Raw genomic sequence first — 19088 nt, 5'->3', positions numbered from 1 at the left:
CCCTTCCCAGATGCCCCCGCGTGGTGGGTGGGTAAGGCCCCAGGGCACCCGCCCCACCAGTCACATGGGCAGGCTGACCACGTCCACCACCATGTCCCTCAGCAGCCAGCTCACCCCAGCAGCGGCCACTCCCACCCCTGACAGGCAACTTGCTCCCCAGTGGCCTCTGAGGTCTTGGGGTTTGTCACAAAGGCTTCAGGGGGCTGTGTCCCACACCCTTCCACACCCGCATGTGGAGTGGCCATGGAGAGCTGCTGCCATGGGTCTCCAGGCTCTTGGCCAGAGCCGGGGGAGTGTCCGCGGGAGGGACTGCATGTCCGGAGACCTCTTTTGCATCTCAGTGGGCACCTCAGTGGGCGGGAGGCCGTGGTGGATCCGAGACATGGGCCTCAGAGTCAAAACGAGATGGAGGCCCCTTCACTCGAACTAGTTTTGGCCCACTACTCAACATCTGCTGGCCTGGACCTTCCCCATCTGTAAAATGGGTGTAATCAACTCCAGCTGCAAGAATTAAAGTGAGATGTGTGTCCAGAAACAGGAAGGGCAGCCATTCAAAAAATACAATTCCCTGTCCTCCAAGGAGGTGATTTCCTAGGCAGAGAGTGGGGAAGGCCCAGCCCCTCCTGACACCCCTGCCCACTGGGCTGGGCCCTAAAAAGCAGCTCCAGGAACCAGCACAAAGGAGGCCAGGCCAGGTGTCAGGGTTAATTAACACAGAGCCTCCGCTCCACGCCTGCCCGGCAGACGCCTTGACCCCCAGCGCTCCCCTTGGAGCCTCCTTCTCATCTCTGGCCTCACTCTGTCCCCCAGCTTTCTGGCCCCAGAATCCACTCCCAGGGCCCACCACCCCTTCCTGGGCGCCAACCAGCTGCTCTCCAAGCCCAGCCCTCGCCCTGCCCGCCGTCTCCCCCAACCCCCAGATCTCTGGCCCAGGAGGCGGCCTGGGTGCTCTGTATACGTGACAAGCTCCTCTCGTACCTTCCCCTCACTTGTCACTGACGGCGGCCCCCAGAGGACAGGAGAGGGAATCCCTGCGCCTGACAAGCCCCCCAGTCCAGGGGCTTTTCCAACACAGCACATCTGCCCCCCCGGAAGCGCTCAGAGCCCACTGCTGCTCAGCACACACTCGGCATCTAGAGAGAGCGACCCGACGCCTGCGCAGCTGCCCATCCAGTCCTCTGGCGGAAATGGAAGGCCGTCCACAGACGGGCCAGCCACGTACATAATTTTAAAGTTTCTAGGAGCCACAGTAAAAAAGTAAGAAGAAACAGGTGACGTTAATTTTAAAGCATTTTACTTCACCTAAAGAGCTAAAATATTATCAACCCAACATGTAATCAACATAAAAACTTTTGAGATATCTACATTCTTTTTTCTTTCCGTACCAAAATCTAGCGAGCATTTTCTACTTACAGCACCTCTCGATTTGGACTGGTCACATTTCAAGTGGTCAGGAGCCACATGTCCTGGACAGTACAGCTCTCGATAGCCTCAATTTCATCCTGAGATGACACCAGATCCTTGGAGGGCCGTTTATCGGGATCATTTTTAGCACCGTGTATGCAGCCACGCGGGGGGTGGTACAGGACACAGAGAAGCATCTACTGTGAGATACTGTTGAGGCCACTGATCCCTACATCAGTGTCCCCTTTCTGGGAACGTATGGGGACATTACTCTCAGATTCGACCGTCAGAAAGAACAGAGTTTCTCCTAAGAGTCACTTTGCCAGATGAGCGCTAAGCATCCGTCAGACGATTCCAAAGATGTCGGTTCCTGCGACTGCCAACCCCCCCCCCTTCCAGGGTTCCCTCACTTACCTGGCTCACAGGTGCTCAGGCCAGGATGCACCCCTGACTCAAAAGCAGCGGCTCACGAGTGAGCTGGGCTGTTGGAGCTTCCCCGGGAGCGTGGAGCCAGGAACCCTTCCAGACACCCGAGCTACTGCAACTCGTGCTCCTCCGTGCACAGGCATCTAGGCGCCGGCCTCCCCGAAGTACCTCAACATGCTTCTTTTTATTGACTTCAAAGTCACACAGAATTACAGTGATTAAAAAACAATCTGTAGGGCTTCCCTGGTGGCGCAGTGGTTGGGAGTCCGCCTGCCGATGCTAGGGGACGCGGGTTCGTGCCCCGGTACGGGAAGATCCCACATGCCGCGGAGCGGCTGGGCCCGTGAGCCATGGCCGCTGAGCCTGCGCGTCCGGAGCCTGTGGCCCGCAGCAGGAGAGGCCACAACAGTGAGAGGCCCGCGTACCGCAAAAACAAAAAAACAATCTATAGAGACAGAAAGCAGTGGTTGCCAAGGTGGGGGCAGGCGTTGGCCGGGGAGTGACTGCTTCATGGATATGGAGTTTCCTTTTGAGGTGATGAAAATGTTCTGGAACTCGATAGTGGTGACGGTTGCACAACAATGTGAATATGTTCACGGTAGATTAAAGAGAAAAGAATTTAACGTGTCCTTTTTTCACTTGAGCCAGTTTCTTCTCCCATCTTAGACCTTAAAACCAGAAGGGCCCTGAGACAATTCAGGAGCCCTGGGGGATGCTGAATCACGCCCCCTCTTCCTGGAACCTGTGAATGTTACCTTACATGGCAGGATGGACGCTGCAGAGGTGACGAAGGATTGTGAGATGCAGAGATTACCCCGATTATCTGGGTGGGCCCCAAACATAATCACAAGGGTCCTTATGAGAGGGACGCAGAGGGAAAACTGAAGAATATAGAGAAGATAACCGGGTGATGCTGGAGGCAGAGTGGAGTGATGTGGCCACAAGCCAAGCAGTGCCGGCAGCCACCAGCAGCTGGAAGAAGTGAGGACAGACTCTCCCCTGGAGTCTCCAGATGGGACCAGCCCTGCTGACACCTTGACTTAGCCCAGTGACCCTGATTTCAGACTTCTGACCTCCAGGACTGCCAGAGAATAAATCCTATTGTTTCAAGCCACTGAGCGTGTGGTAATTTGTTATAGCAGCCACAGGAAACTCATACAGCCCTGCAGTCTGGAACTCGACCCGTATATGTTAGGATGAAGAAACAAACACTCAGAGCTGGAGGGAACTTGCTCCAGGCCATGCATCCATGAGCGGGACCCTTCCCAGACCCGATGGGGTGTTAAGTCAGGTTTTGGGGGAGGGAGTTCGACTCACCCCCACAAAACTAAGGAAGCTCCCCTCGCTGGGCACCAGCTGACGTGCAGTGGAGAGGGGGGTCCCATGGTGTCCTGGACAAGGATGCTGTGGGCCGTTTCCACCTGCCCATGAGCAGAGCCCACCATCCCCCCGGGGAACCCCCAACAGAAAGGTCGCCAGGGGCGGCAGCACTGATCAGATGTCCTGCAGCAGGATCCTACTCTGGAAGCCACAGAGGGGTAGTCGGGGCTCCCACCTGCAGCTGGGCCAACTGGGTGAAGAGCACAGCAGCCTCTGCGGGAGTCGCCCGCCCTGCAGGACAGGGGCACTCATGTGACGCCCGAGACGTTGCTCTAGCATGCAGCAGCGGCGGAAGGGGAGGAAGTGGTTACACAGCATCCTCCCTCCCTCCCTCCCTGTCTCATGCACACTCACACTCACGCACACACACATGCACACACATACCGCCCCCCCCACCCCAGTTCCCAGGTCCCGAACGTTCCTCCTGCCAAGCCCAAAGCCCGAGCAGCTCAGCCCACCTGCCAGCTCTCTTCCCACCCACCCCGGGCAGACCCCATGGGAGGCAGCAGATGCTTCCTGTCAACTGCCAAGAAAAAGATCCCTCGCTCTCCTCTGTGGGCAGCTCGCTGGGCTCCCCCGCAACAGGGGGACAGGGGAAGGGCTGGGCGGGTTGGAAGTGTGGGCCTGGGGGCTGCAGTGGGCAGGAAGCATACTCAGCCACATGCCCCCAGGGGTGGGGGGGTGGGCACCCCCCTGCCTAGAGGCAGGCAGGCCTCAGAGAGGTGCTGGCACACACACACACGAGCCCCGACTGTCCCTGGGGGTAACCCCCAAAACCCCAGAGCGAAGGCCCAGGCATGCATGGGGGCGAGAGGGGCCCTACCGCACAGCTGCTCTCTGCAGCAGAGCAAGGCCCGCAGAGGCGAGTTGCCACATTGGGTTGACATCTTTCTTTTTCTCCAGTTCCTTCTCAACTTGACCTAGGAGAACGTTCAGGCTGCCCCTCATCTCAAAAATAAGGCCAGCCCCCTTCCTTTGGCCCAGCTCCCTCCTCCACTGTAGGCTTGCTTTCTTCCTCCCTGAACAATCCAGCCTCTTAACAGTTGGTCTACACGGCGGCTTCCACCCTCCCACCACCCACTCACTTCTTAACCTTTGCTATCTGGCTTCTGCCCATTTCACTATTAAAACCAACCTCTTGAAACAATCCTCATGGCCAGCCTCCAGTTCCTCCGTCCCATCTGACCTCAGAGGCAGCACGTGGCATGCATTAAGCACCCCTCCTAGAAGGGCACTTCTCCGGGCGACCTTCCTCTCTCATCTCCCAAGGCAGGGGTTTAGACAGCACACGGGGTTCTCCTCTGGGATGCGAGGAGAGGAGAGGCCGGCCTTACTTCCATCACCAGCTTCAGCCACGACACCCAGACTGCCGCCGCCTCTGGCCCTGACCACCTTCCCGCCAGCCACATCTCCAAACATACTGTGTTCTAAGGACCCTATGCCCTTCATCCAGGCCCTGTAGTCTCCCAAACCCCATCTAAAATCCCCTGTTAGAAGTCACCACTTCCAGGAAGCCCTCCGGATGTTTCTCCATCAGATGTGACCACCCCCGCCCCCTTTCGTGTTTCCCACCTCACATCTTGACCCGGAGCACTTGCCTGGCTGACTTACCTCCTCCTGGGTTCCTAGGTAGTGGCCCCATAAATGTTTGTGGAACTCTGCAGCAGGAAGGCCCCATTTCCTCCTTTGTAAGAAGTGCTTCTCCCACCCCCACTGTCAGGCTGCACCTTCCCCTCGCAGGCACCTTTAATACACATTTCTTTTTCCTCTTGAAAAGCTATCATTAAATCAACAATGTGTCAGAAATTATTTGATGATATCTTAACTCTCCTTGGCAGCCAACTCTGTTACTCTGGTGTGAAGGATACTTTGTAGCTGAGCAGTAGCCCCCGGCACATTTCCAACCCCACCACCCCATCCTCCTTCCAGAATTCTGAACACCCAGCAACAAAACAATCAGATCCTGCACTGATTTCAAACAGAAACCAAGGACGTCTATCGCGTCAGGGGTGTCTGACCCTGAAGGCTTTCTCCAGGGTGTCAGGAGGGAGGACCGCCAGGCGGGGGCGCTCCAGGCTGCCATTACGTGTGACACTCTGGACCTCCTTACCCTTCACAGAAATAAGGACCGAAACAAAAGCTTTAGCAGCTAAGATGGTAAATTTTTGAGTCAAACAATACATGGTTTAGTATTTAGAAGGGGGGGACTGAGGTTCTACCGGGCGGGTAGGGGATAAGCAAGCAGAAAGGGCAGGGTATTTGCTTGGCCTCTGAAAAGAGGTTCTCAAGCCTGGTGGCACACTACCATTCCAAGGGGAGCTTTTAGGAAATACAGATGCCCGGACCCCACCCCAGTGATTCTGATTTAACTCATCTAGGGGTTGGTAATTTTAAAAAGATTTCTCAGGGGACTCCAGTGGGTAGCCTAGGTTGAGAACTACCGTTAGGACTGACAGACACATACACAGTCCTCAGATTTGGTGAGATCTTGACAACATTTTAGAGCTGGGTGTGCCCAAGAGACACACGGGCGGGGGGGGGGGGGTGAGTGGGATGGGTCAACAGTTCCCGCAGTGGCGGGGGCGGGGGCCGGGCCACAGGCGCCCCGGCCAATTCAGTGCGTAAGGCTTGGCCTTTTTATTAAGGGTCTGCACACTGCCCACTGCCTGGCTGGCACCTGGAAGAGAACAAGAGAAGGACACCCAGAAAGGGGTCCAGGATACACTACTGCGGCATACGATGTGGGAGAGAAGGCATTGAGTCCCTTAAATCTTATCTGCCTAAACGCAGAGCCTTCCAGAAGAATGCAATTGTCATCAGTCCCCTCCCCTCCTCTATCACAGCAGAGAAGTCTGCAAACCACACCTACCAGATACTCTCACACAACTACCCTATATTGCATCTCTCCTCCTAAGGGCCCATTTATCTTTCCAGAGTCCTTTGTTTTCCAGTAAGTGCTCTTCTCCCCCTCCCCTTCCCCTACTAAGAAGGTATGTATATAAGCCCCAAATTCTAACGCCCCTTTGAGTCACAGTTTTCTGTGAACTCCCTTATGTACATGCTTAAGTCTGTCGTTCCTCGTGCTAACGTGGCTCTTGTCAGTTTAATCTGCAGACCCCCAATGACTGAATCTAAGAGGGCAGAGGAAGAGTTTTCCTTCCCCAACATTTACCCAAAAAAACCCTCTTCACTGCAGACCGGCACCTTCCCCACCCACAGCCAGCACTTTACACCCGTTTCTCAAAGTCTGTTAAAGCAGGACAGCCTGCTCTGCGGGGTGCTCCCATCCCAAAAGGTTTCCGCAGTCAAACAGACTTGGCAATTGCTACCCTCTACAGTCATTCTTTTGGATGTTTACAAATACATTTCAATACATTTTTGAACTAAATTCTACAATGTGAGTTTTTTAAAAGTTCAAAGTCTTTAACTATTTCCCAAACTCATTGGACTGTGGAACCCCCTTTGCCTCTCTAATGCGTATTAATGAGCCCAAAGAGAACACAGTTTGGGAAACCCTGGTTTAGACTTAAAAGCCCATCAGCTCTCTGCTCTTGCTCTAGGCCAGACATCGGACCAATCCAGCCTCTCTGGACACAGGTTAGGGAGGGGTGGGAGTGGAGAACATGAGTCCCAAAGACGGGGAGGGTGGTAGCTTACCTGGGGCAGCCACAGGTCTTGGAATAAGATTTTTAAGTCCAAATTCCTAAATTACCAGGGGACACAAGAATGGCCGGAGCAGCATGGTTTATAAAGGCAAAAAAATATGAAAACAACCCAGATGTCCATCAAGGGGAGCACAGAAAGCTACAGTGTGTCTGCCCGCTGACGACCATTTGGCAGAGAAAAGGCACAGGCCAGAACTACAGGCACTGGTGCAGATGACCTCAACTCACAAACAGAGTAAGCTTCAGAAGGCTACTTACAGAACATGCTCCTGGTTACGTCGTTTTGCAACGCGTAAAACAATGGCATACGTTACTGAGAGAAACAGAGGCGCGTAGTAAAAGTTCTAAAGTCAACATGGGAACGATAAATAGATAAATACGGACACAGGTCGTGTTTGGTGAGAGGAAGGAAACAGGACTGTCAAATGTTTGCTTCTCAGGCTAGACAGAGGCACCCAGGCGGTCACTGAGACAGTGCCTGTGTTTTTTAAATGCAAGCAATCTTCGCAGGCACTGGGGAATCAAAGCCCTGAGCTTACCCGTGACTAACTGGCCAGGTGGCCCCGGAGACGAGGCGCCACCTCCCTGAGCCTCCATTTACCCAACTGAGACCGAGGGCGATGAACCCACCTGCTAGTTGGCTGCTCGCGAGGAGGGTGGCTCAAACTTCCTGCCCTCCCTTGTGGGGTTTTGGGGAGGGTGGTTTGAACTAACCATGTCAAAGTGCTTTGAAAACCACATGAAGCTTCTAACCGAGGGGAGCTGGCGACTCCAGGCCCGTCTTCATGACCTGGCAGAAAATGCCCCAGCCGAAGAAGCCTTGTTTTTCCCTCGGGGCGGAGGCCTGGGTGTCAGACGTGAGGGCTGAGGGCTTTTGCGGCTGCTTAGGGCATATGATATGAGGTTTTGTGAGCCCCAGACCCACTTTTAACTGGGGTGCCTGAAACCCCTCTTCCCTTCAGCAAACACCCTGGGGCAGGTACAACCGCCCCTCATGGGAAACTAAGCAGCTTGTTTAATTGGGAATTGGGCCCAAACCAGCCCAGCCCAGCTCTTTCCTCTCCTTTCTCTCCTCCCAGAACTGGCAGCTCAGGAAATTCAAGGCTGTGAAACAGCGGGCACATGACCTCCGGCTGTTTACTCAGACAGGGGACACTGACCCTTCCCAGCTGGCTTCACAAACCTGGGCATCCCCTTGTGCCAGACCCTCCCTGCCCAGGGGCCAGCAGTCCCATTTACGAGCACTCCAGGGCCTGCAGTCCAAGCCACTCAAGTTCCCATTTTATCCAGGAAACCCAGGCTTAGAGGTCAGAAGGATGGGTGTTCAAATCTGACTCCACCACCTATCAGCTGAGTGACTTTAGGTAAATTTCTTTATCTCTTGCGAATGATTTTTCACATCTGTCGAAGGGGGGAAGGGGTTCTTCCCTCACCAGAATTCAAGGAAGACGAAAAGGAAAGAGACGGCACTGAGCCATCTAAGCCCAGTACAGATGGTACAGACTGGCGATGAGCCTGGCACCCAAGCAGACGTTCCACAAAGATGCCTCCCTGCCTCTTCTTGGTACCTCCACAGGCGTGGGAGCAGGGAAGACAGCCTGCAGGAACGCAGTGTCTGCCAGCTCCCCGGCGGAAGCACAGAGAAGAATCAGCAGAGACTACTGATGGACATGAAGAGTTTGGATTACCGATGAGTTTCATGTAACTGTGCTTTCAAAACCTTAATGGTGGATCCAAAAGATCTTCTGGGAAATTTCTCTTTTAAAAGTACATTAAAAAAAAAAAGGAACAAATCCTGCAAACATAAGATTCAGTGAAAGAAGCCAAAAATAAAAGTATACTGGGGGCTTCCCTGGTGGCGCAGTGGTTGAGAGTCCGCCGATGCAGGGGACGCGGGTTCGTGCCCCGGTCCGGGAAGATCCCGCATGCTGCGGAGCGGCTGGGCCCGTGAGCCATGGCTGCTGAGCCTGCGCGTCCGGAGCCTGTGGCCCGCAACGGGAGAGGCCACAGCAGTGAGAGGCCTGCGTACCGCAAAAAAAAAAAAAAAGTATATACTGTATGGTAACATTTAGATAAAGTTCAGAACCAGGCAAAACTTTCACTGGTGATGGAACACTTCTGTCTCCCGATTGTGGCGGTGATTGCATGAACCTACGTATGTGATAGCATTTCAAAGAACCATACACCCCAAAAGGTGGGGGGGCGCCTGTAAAACCGGTGGAAACTGAGTACCGTGTGTAGCTGAGTTGACATTCTTGTACCACCGTCAGCTTCCTGGTTTTGACATGTACTGTGATATGTCATTAGGGGAGAAGCTGAAAAGGGTACACAGGAACCCGCTCCTATTACTTTTGCAGTTTCTAGTGAGTCTAAGATTATTTCAAAATAAAAAAGTGTTTTTAAGTACACTCAAGGGAGCTCCCGACTCGTTGCTCAAGGGGCTGCTGCCTGATTCATGAATCACACAATAAAACCGCTTCGATCTTTCACACCCACAAAAGCATATTCAAAATGTGAAATGCCACACATATTTTATCATGATGTACCAGTTAGAAATGGGAATTGGATGATTTCACAACCTAACTGTTCATTCCTTCATCCCATGCACACGTGGAGTGCGTGCAGGCATCTCGTCAGGTATGGGGATGGGGCTGAGCCTCACAGACAGAGGCCCTGCCCACTCAGATCCTGGCCTCAGGGAGAAGACACAAAGCAAGGAATCTGGCAACAATTAGCAAGGGCCAGCGGCGCCTGAGAACACAGCGCGCTGAGGCTGTTCTTAGAGAATCCGAAAAGAGGCCCCACCGCTGTGGGAAAGCAGACCTTCCAGGCTGAGGGACCTGCAGGCAAAGGCCTGGCAGCAAAGCCTCGGGGGAACCTCAGGGAAGCCGTTCAGGAAGCCAGGGGAGGTGTGAGCTGCAGAGGGGCAAGTGATGGGGCTGTAAAACTATCACTAAGTGTCATCTGGGCTGTTTGTCCAGACCCCAGGATAGGATGATCACAGCGGTCAGGGGGAAGAGATTTGCTCACCTGGGCCCTAAGCAGCTCAGAAAATGACTATTTCATGGCCAGAGACAGGAGCCTAACTCTTGTAAGCTGCCGGCCACGGGTGCTGATGAGGAAAGGCGGGGCTTGCAATCGGGCGGCACCTGCAGAGGAAGCCTCCACCCCAGGCAGGACACCTGGCACTTTCCCACGTGTTATCTCAGGCCACAGCCTCCAAGCCTGGGCATCCTCTGGTCCCCGGGGCTCCCAGGCTGTCAAGGCAGGGGCACCTGGAAGATGCTGCAGCAGCTGCTCCTCCAGCTGCCCGCACCGCCCCCCCCAAGGCCAATCTGCTTTTCTCCCTGGCAGTCCACACCCGCCAACCTTCCACCTGCACCAGGCACGCCCTGGCCACGCAGGCTCACTTCTCTGGGCCTCAGTTTCCTCACTTGCAAATCAAGCAGATGAACCCTGGGGTCTCCTGCAGCTAAAGAATTCTGTCTGGGGGGCGGGAAAAAGCCACAAAAAGGAGGCAGGTGCACAAGCCCACACCCTTGCCCTTCATCTGTATAAAAGCGAAACAGTTTCACAACTGGTTTCTTTCCTGCCCTGCCTGGGGGAGCATCCTGTGCACTCCAGGGCTGGGAGCGTCTAGGGGAACCCAGAATCTCCCAGGGCTCAGGATACAGAGGGAATTCCTCCTGAATCCTTCCAGAAGAGGATCACCGCTTCCTAACTGTATCTGCTTCATGCTGCTGCTACAACACATCACCACAGCGTGGTAACTCAGAACAACACAGGTTCCTCATCTTACAGATCTGGGCGTCGGAAGTCCAACACAGGTTCACCGAGTTGAAACCAAACGCTGGTTCCCTCTGGAGGCTCCAGGGAAGAATCTGTCTCCCTGCCTGTTCCAGCTCCTAGAGGCCGCTGCATTCCTTAGCTCCTGGTCCTCCCAGCATCTTCACAGCCGGCGTGGCCAGTGGAATCTCTCCCACACCCCATCACTGATGCGGACTCGCTTCCCTCCTCCCTCCACTTCTAAGAACCCTTGGGATTACACTGGGTCTGTGTGGATTAGCTAGGATAATCTTTCTAGATTATCCTGGATAATCTCCCTATTTTAAGGCCAGCTGAGCAGCAGCCTTGATTCCCCTTTGCCTTGTGACCAGACATTGTCACACGTTCTGGGGATTAGGACACGGGCATCTTTAGGAATCATCATTCTGCCGACCCCACTAACCCAGGTCCTGAAAGGAGACGAAGGGGAGGATGCCCAGCAGGCTGCCTGCTTGTGTTCAAATCCCGGCCCCACCACTTAGTAGCTGAGGGACCCAGTTATGCACATCTGTAAAATGGGATAATGTACCTAGGAGGGGCCGGGGGCTGCAGAAGGTCCTCCCCAGAAATTCCGTCCTCAGCTCGTGACCAGTCATTCTTCCAGGACAATGTTGGGGTTCACCTGGGCTCTCCCAGCGCGGTGCTTGGCCGCCCCAGAAGGGTGACAGGCCACGGCCACAGCGATGGTGGCAGCCGGCTTGTCCGCGGTCTCCTCCCTCACCAGAACCACTGGAAGCTAGTGCAGTCCGCCTCCCTCGCTGGCTCCCTGGATGCCAAGCTCTTCCCACCTCACTGTGGCACCCTCTCGAGCACAGAGAGCCCCCTTCCACCCCCGGAGATAACTGGTCACAGTAAGACAGCCTCACGTCCAGCGAGATGAATTTGGAATCCCCGAGCCCAGGTCACTCCGGCTTTGTGGCAGAGAGGTCCCGGGGGTGTGGGGTGCGGGATGTGGGCGAGGCGTCAGTGCTCTGCTCCCGGGAACCAGGCCACTGGTTCCTGACAGCCCGAACCACAGGCCTCACTTCTCTCCCAGGGGTCTTACTTTCCAACCACTGCTGCATCAGGCGTCCACGCTGGACAGGCCGAGGGGCCCCAAACCACAGCATCACACTAGCTGCCACACGGGGATGCATAGAGAGAGAGAGAGAGAGAGAGAGAGAGAGGGGTGCTGGGCTGTGTGGCCTTGGGGAAGTCACTCTGCCTCTCTGGGCCTCTCATTTCCTCCTCCATAAACTGCGGGATCGGGGCCAGGGGAATCCCATGAATTGCCTCCTGCATCCAGAGGACAGAGAACAGCTCACCAGTCCCTTCCAGCTTTGGTCTGGAAGACAAAGCTTCCAGAGCCCAGTGGCACCCCTCCCCCCCCAACGTAGTGGCCCCCTGGCCTTTCCCCTGGTGTCCTCCCAACACCAGGACAGTCAGCCCTCCCTGCAGGGGCATCGGCTGCCTGCAGTTCCTCCCAGGACCTGGCCTCGCTGCCGGGAAGTGGCTTTTGCCCACACCCGCCCCAGCCTCCATGGAGAAAGGCCAGTTCTGCCAAACAGGAGGCGGTAGGTGGCAGGGGCCAAAGGGGCCAAGCCATTCTCTTCCGCAGGGGCAGGAGGGAAGTGGAGGAAAGCAGGCACGTGATTCCAGCCTGCGGTTCTCAGGGGAAGGGCGAGCCGCAGCAAAGGGAAGCAGGGGCCCCGGAGCTCAGTTGTGGGGGAAGGGAAGGGACTCTGGCCTCACCCCCCACCCCCACCCCCTGGCTCCCACCCAGGGCCTCCGACTCCTGCAGGACCCTGCCCCCATCCTATCTCAGGGGAGAAAGTGAGGCTCTCTGCGTTGCCAAATTCCAGTAATGAATCCCACATTCGTTCCTCTTTGCTTATTGGAAACCCTCCCTCCGCCTTCTGGGTTCGCTCTGAACAGCTGGTCTGCAGAAGTCGGTGGAACTGAATATGCAGGGTGGCTGGAGGTGCCTGAGCAGAGGAGCTAGCTCTCCTCGCATCCCCCGCCCACCCCTTCCTCTGAAGAGGAGGCCTCGCGGTTCCTGCCCTTTTCCTGGGAAAGCTGGAGAGGGATCCATTGTTAACTCTTTCACTTCCCGCGGGCATCCTCCCCATAGAGGCCAGCGGGGCAGGAAGGCAGCCAGGGCCAGTGGGAGCATGGACGGCAGAGGCCGCCACCCTTCCCCGACGCCCCAGGCACGAAAGCGCACACGGTCAGGGCTAAGAGGACACACGCTCTGTCGGGAAAGGGCTTTTCTACTCTTGCCCTGCGCAAGGTAGGCAGGGCGCGGATTCTGCAGGTGGAAGAAAGGAAGCGCCAAGAGGTTGGCGCCTCACCGATTACACAAAGGCAGGGCTCAGACACCCACGGAGCTGCCTGCAAACGTGTGCTGCTCTCAGGCACACACACAGCAAACGCAAGAGGTGAAGAGCCGTGAGACGCAAAGGCACCCGCAGAACTGTAACAGTTCATTAGCGCGAAGGCGTCCGTCTCCCCCCAGCTGCCCCATCGATCCGGTATTAATGTCCTTCTGGAACGACGTGTGGGAGACTGGGCTGTGCAGACCAGCCACTGCTGTCACCTCTGACCCCACCCCAAGGATGGGTGGGCCATCCAAAGAGGCACCAGCTCAAGAAAGGCTGCAGCATCAGGGCCTGGGAGACGTGACTCCACCTCCGCCACTAACCCGCTGTGTGACCCTGGCCATGTCACCAGCCCCCTCTCTGAGCCTCAGAGACAAGAGGGAGTGAAACCAGAGGTCTGAGGAGGTTTAGGGCCTCTGGAGTCAGGCATGCTGAATTCCAACCCTCCTTGGTCACACCCACCAGCTGTGTGGTCTTGGGCATGTTGTTTAACCTGTCTGTGCCCTGGGTTCCTCATCTGTGAAATGGGAATAATGACAGAATGGACTTCACAGGGCCGATAAGAGGACTAAATGAGGTACTGTACTTACTCCAGGTAAAGAGCCCTGAGACCGTGCAGGCTCCACAGGCAGCCCTGGCTACTGACCACTGCTGTCCCGGCTATCAGGGATCCTGTCCGGCCTTGGCAACCTGAGGCCCTGGAGAATGGAGGCGGAGCATCCCTGGTCCTCTGCTGCCCTCCTGTCCCCTAGGCCCTCTGCTGACGACGGCCACAGCTGGAGCCCAGCCGTGGTTCCCAGTGACCCGCCACCCTCCTGCATTAGCCGTCCCAGAGGCCCCAAGCCCGCCAGGTCTAGATCAAACCTCCTCGCCCTCATCAAACCCACGCCTTACACTCGCTCCTCCCAACGAGTCTTTACTTCATGTGTGTGTGTGATGGGAGGCTGGCGCGGGAGACACAGGGATGCCTCGGACTGGAGGCTGCCACAGTAAGCCAGGGCGGCACGGAGATGCCCGCGGCCGTGGAGGGTCTCCCCGCGGGCCGATGGGGCCCTGCCACCCCTGCCCGCCACACCGCTCCCTCTATGCTGCATGTTCCCTGTCCCCTCTGCCCCTCCCTCCAGCGACGCTCCCAGCAGCCCTGCCAGGAGGACACAGTGAATATGGCCCAGGCAGGGGAAGTGCGGGGGAGCCCCGGGCACACGGCTAACGGGCTGGAGCCCAGAGCCCGAGCTGGTCCTGCCACCACGCTGCGTGGCCCTGTTCTAGGGAAGCTCCTATAGGAAGCAGGCCAAAGAGGAACAGCGCGGATCAAGGGGGAAGGGGCCCGCCTCTCCCAGCGAGCACGGGCGGCTCGGCCTGCAGACACCAAGCCAAAGGCCCTTAAACAAGCGGGAAAAGTGAGAAACACACGCAGATGGGCTGCAGCTTAGTGTTTCTCCTGCCCCACACGCACACACACACGCGCATACGCGGGCACACACGCACAGTCTGGTTTTTAAGCCCAGAAGATGAGGGCTGTGCGCTGGGGAAGCCCCACCCCGCTGGTCGGGGAGGTACCACACAAGCTTCGCTCTGGCCGTCCACGGAGCAGGGGGGCGGAAGGCCCTAATCGGTACCATACGCTTGTGCAGGGAGCAGGAGGGGGGCAGGGAAGGAAGCCGACAGGCACACGAAGGGCCCAGGGAGGGCAGGCGGGGTGCCGGAAAGAGCGGGGTGCCCACCCCGCAGGGAAGGGGGTGCAGAGGGGCAGCCCGCCCCCTTCGTCTGCCGATCTGTCCCAGCGTTTCATTAGCTACAGCCTGTCGCTGGGACAGCTGGATTCCGCTCAGAGGTCAGGCTCCAGCCCGAGCCAACCCTCTCGCCCCAGAACGCCAGCCGGTTGGTGCCGTGAGCCGCAGCTGCTGCTTCCGGCGTGGCCGGCCGGCCCCCGTTTCAGCCTGGGGTGGCAGATGGGGCCTGGCTCATCCGCTTGTGGTGGCTGTGCACGCCTGGCCAGGAAGGACCGGTCGTGATGGCACTGTCTCTACTCGGACCCCAGCTAGTCAAAGGGCCTTGTCCCTCCTTGTTCCCTCTGCCGAGGGACAGTGGCCACAGAGGACACGCGGTCCCTCCCTCCTCCGGCCCTGCTCTGCCCGGCCGACCCTAATTTGGTTCAGGGGTTCACTCTCCTCCTTGAGCTGCCCGGAAACACTGCGTGCTTCGGGGCAGGAGCCATCAGGTTGGGGCTCAGCCTGTGCCCGGGGGCTAAGGGAGGGCACCCGGGGGCTTGGGGGAAAGGTTTCCCGGCTTGCGGACGAGGCCCACAGGAAGGGGGCTCGAGTTCCTCTGAATGCGGCCGTGTTGGCAAATGATGCAGCGTCTGTGACCGTGGGGGCCAGCCGGGAACAAAGCCACAGCCGAGGATGGCCGAACGCAGGGGCCTCCATAGCATTCTCGGGCTGCCCAGGCTCCGGACTTCTCATTTTATGCAGCAGCAAATTCTCCTTGGAGCTCAGGCCATTCTGAGTTGGGGTTTCTATTACTCGAAAGCCTCCTGTCATAGCAGCTGAGCGCACAGCAGGCCAGAGCAGCGAGGGAGGAAAGGCCCTGGCCATCAGAGCAGGAGATGACCAGGCTCCTGCAAAGGGCCGTCCAGGCACACCGCCACCAGCCCCCACTGCCCCCTGCTCAAGCGGAGGAGGACAGAAGTTTCTGGGAGGAGGGACTCCAGGGGAGCCAGCCTCCCTCTCGAGAACAGTGACTGTGCTCTGGGCCGCGGCTCCCAAGTCAGTAACTGTTCCTGCAGCCGCTGAGTGCCCCCCATGATGGCTTCCAGAAACAGCATTCCATCCACAGCTGTCAGTGTCCGGAGATCCAAGAATATTCTCAGAACAGCAGCTACGACCAAAGCTAGCACGGAGTGAGTGCTCGCTAAGTGCAGGCCCTGTTCCCAGAGCCTCACACGCAGCCCCCTTAGGTCCTCAGGGCAGCCTCATTCAAGCCTCCCTGTGGCTCTCCTCCTTTGACAGATTTTGAAACGGGCACAGAGGAGCTAAGCAACTTGCCCCAGGTCACACAGCAAGAAGGGATAGAGCTGGCTCCCTCCAGAGCTGGCCCCCTTGCCTGCTAGCTTTCCAGTGTCCCCCTTGAGGAGGGGGCAGTGGGCAGCCTGTTGGGCCAGTCTCCAAGATCATCACATTCCCATTCAGAAACCCTGGGGTCAGGGAGTAGGGCGTCATCCTCAGCTCCAGGCCTGACACAGAGGAGGGCTCAGCAGGTGAATGAATGAATGAACCAACGAATGAGAGCCTGACCACGGAGGAGAGAAACAGGGATACAGACAGAACACAGTGAAAGTACCATTTACCACAATGGCGGCGGTGATGCCAGGCCCGCCCTAAGTCCTTTGCGTGTATGAGCAAGCCTGTTTCTCACACCGTCTCTTGAGCGGGCGTCTCTGTTCGCCCATTTTACAGAGGGAAACAAAGTATGTTGGCCAAGGTCATGCTGCCAGGAAAGGTCATGGCCCAGACACTGGCCACACTCTCACTCACACCCCTATTTTATTCCAGATAACCCCCTGGAATAAAAAGTGAAAGCATCTAAGCATCCCCTCCCTGCCCACCACCCTGGGCTGGGGTCCACCCTCTGCCAAAACTCCTCAGCCTGTTTCCAAGTCCCACCAGCCACGAGATGGTTCTTCAACTGTCCATTCCCTCCTAGGGCAATTTATCCCCATCCCTTTATGAGGCAAGGCTTGGGCCAAGAGTGAGGAAAATCTCCCAGTGAGGGGCAGTCTTGTCAGTGGCAGGGAGAAGTGTCAGATCCCACTTTTGTTCTTTAAAAAAAAAAAAAAAAAATCATTTGTATTAAGTATATGTGTAGGGAAAAGACTGGAAGAAAACCCCAAAACGTGAACAGTGCTTATTTCTGTAGAATGCAGTTATAACCGATTGTCTTATTTATGGCTTTCTAAGTAAATTATTTTTGTCGTAAGGAGGCATAATTTTTAAAATCGCAACAAAATTGTTTTTCAACCAGGAAGACAGATGCTTCTTAGCTTCTCAGAAGTGCTAACACCTGCCCCCTGTATCACCTAGACAAGTGGATGGAACAGTCTAAGGATCTGTCAGCCAGGCACTGGGCTGGGTCTTCCCCGGGGGGCTCCGAGGGGCCTGAACCCTCCTCCATGTGCAGAGCTGGGTCCCAGCTCTGCCGGCCCTGCCATGAGGTTACTTCCGCTGGGTTGCAGGGAGGATATGGGTTCAACCAGAGTTTGTGTCAACACAGCTCTGCTTTGCCCACAGCCTGGTGGGCGCCCCCCACACACTCCACCCGGCATGACAACCCCGGGAGAAATGTTAGCAGGGAGGGAAGACACTGTGGGTGTGATGCGAAAGACTTTGCAGGGACAGATCTGTAAAAACTCCACTATGCCCAGTCCTCTAGGAGGACTTGAGGCCTCCACTGCCCCCTACTGACCAGCCGAGGCTCGGAGAGGAAGCTGGAGGTGGAGCGCCCTGTGAGACCACAGCTGGGGGGACGGTGGTACCACCGGGGGAGGGAGTGGCGCTGGGGGCACTGGGAGGGCAGCTTCTTACCTGGACCAGCTCCTGTCTCCAAAAAAGTCACTGTCCCTCTCTCTCTCGCCACGAAATGAGGCTGCCTGGGGTGGTACACCGACTTCCCGGGTGAGAAAGCCCGGCTCTGCCGGGGCAGTGCACCCCACGGCCAAGCCCTCCAGAGCAGGCTCCCAGGGTCTGCTGTTGCCGCGGAAGAGGATGTGGGGCATCGACAGAGCCCAGAAGCGCCCACGCTCAAGCCGGTCCCCGGGCTGTGCCGGGAAAGGATTTGACAGCAGTGAGTGGTGGGGGGATGGGATGGGGTGGTCACAGTTCTGCAGCAGGCGAGAAAGCAGGCAAGGAGAGCTCCCGTCCACTGTCTAGAGACCCTCACGGCTCCAGGCTGGCCCGGACCACCCTGATGGGCCAGGCTCCTGCAAGGCACGTACAAGCTACGAGCCTCAGTGGGAAGGCAGGCCGCAGCCAGCACATTCAGACCCTCCATTCGCCCTGCGCGGGGACAGTCAGGCACAGCGACAGCCCTGGGTGGGCCCCGTGATGTCGCAGCCTCACTCCTCCTGAACAACGGGGGAACGAACGGTGCTCATGTCACGGGACGAAGCCCAGCTCACAGGTGAGTGGTCCTGGCCCCACGAGCAGCTGGCACACCAAGACCGCCCACGACTCTGGAGGCGAACCCCAAAACGGCAGCACAGAGTGGGTCCCAGAAGCCTGCCCCCAATCTGCCCCCGCCCGCCGTGTGGCCACTGCACGCCCCTCCCCCTCTGGACCTGCGTTCCCATCAGCTCTCAGGATCTCTGCATGGCTTCCGCCCTCCCTGCTTAGAATGCCAACCAAACCCTGCCAAGCCTCCCTCGCCAGCTCCCTCCCTCACCAGCCCCTGTCTCCAGCCTTTTATTCCCCAAACGGTTCCTCCTCCAGGAAAGAGACTGTCCCCAGACATTTCCCTTAAGAAGCCACCCTTTTCTGATCACAGAAAACTGAAACGCAGCTTCCAGCCTTCCTGGCCCCTCCGAGAGGACAGACATCACCTGGGTGCCCAAAGCCCAGAGCAGCCCATCCACATCAAGGTGCCATGGCCTTTTCTGAGGTCCCCTCGGATTCTCTGCCACTACCCCAACGATGCAATCATCGCGCAGCTCCTCCACCAACGGAGCCACGGCCGCCCAGGCGTCCGGCAACTTCCACACACAGCCCATGCCGGTGCCAGCCCAGCGCTCCGCCGGGCGGCTGCAGGAGCCAGTGGGCAGCCCAGGCACGGTCCGTGAGTGCTGGCGGCAGCGGCAGAGACAGCGAGCCTTCCACGTGTGCCCACTGGCCCGATCAGGCCGCGGGTGCACACAGCTAACAGCCACCAACCCACACGCTCAGCCCTGGGAAGCAGGCTCACGGAGCGGGAGGCCTTGCCAGGACGCGCCCGTGAAACGTGGCCGATTATGTCAATGGTAGCAACACTCAGCATTTAT

At 57.1% G+C, this 19088-nt stretch overlaps 1 protein-coding gene across 4 annotated transcripts in view; it reads right to left on the bottom strand.

Moving 5' to 3' along the window:
• The window catches only part of SEPTIN9 (septin 9), a 164992-nt gene that overhangs the window by 40866 nt on the left and 105038 nt on the right, over positions 1-19088 (bottom strand). The gene's annotated exons all lie outside the window — the stretch shown is intronic.

The sequence above is a fragment of the Grampus griseus genome, assembly GCF_964374135.1.
Source record: "Grampus griseus genome assembly, chromosome: 20".
In the NCBI taxonomy this organism is placed as follows: domain Eukaryota; kingdom Metazoa; phylum Chordata; class Mammalia; order Artiodactyla; family Delphinidae; genus Grampus; species Grampus griseus.
This window is presented reverse-complemented; position numbering and strand designations above follow the sequence as displayed.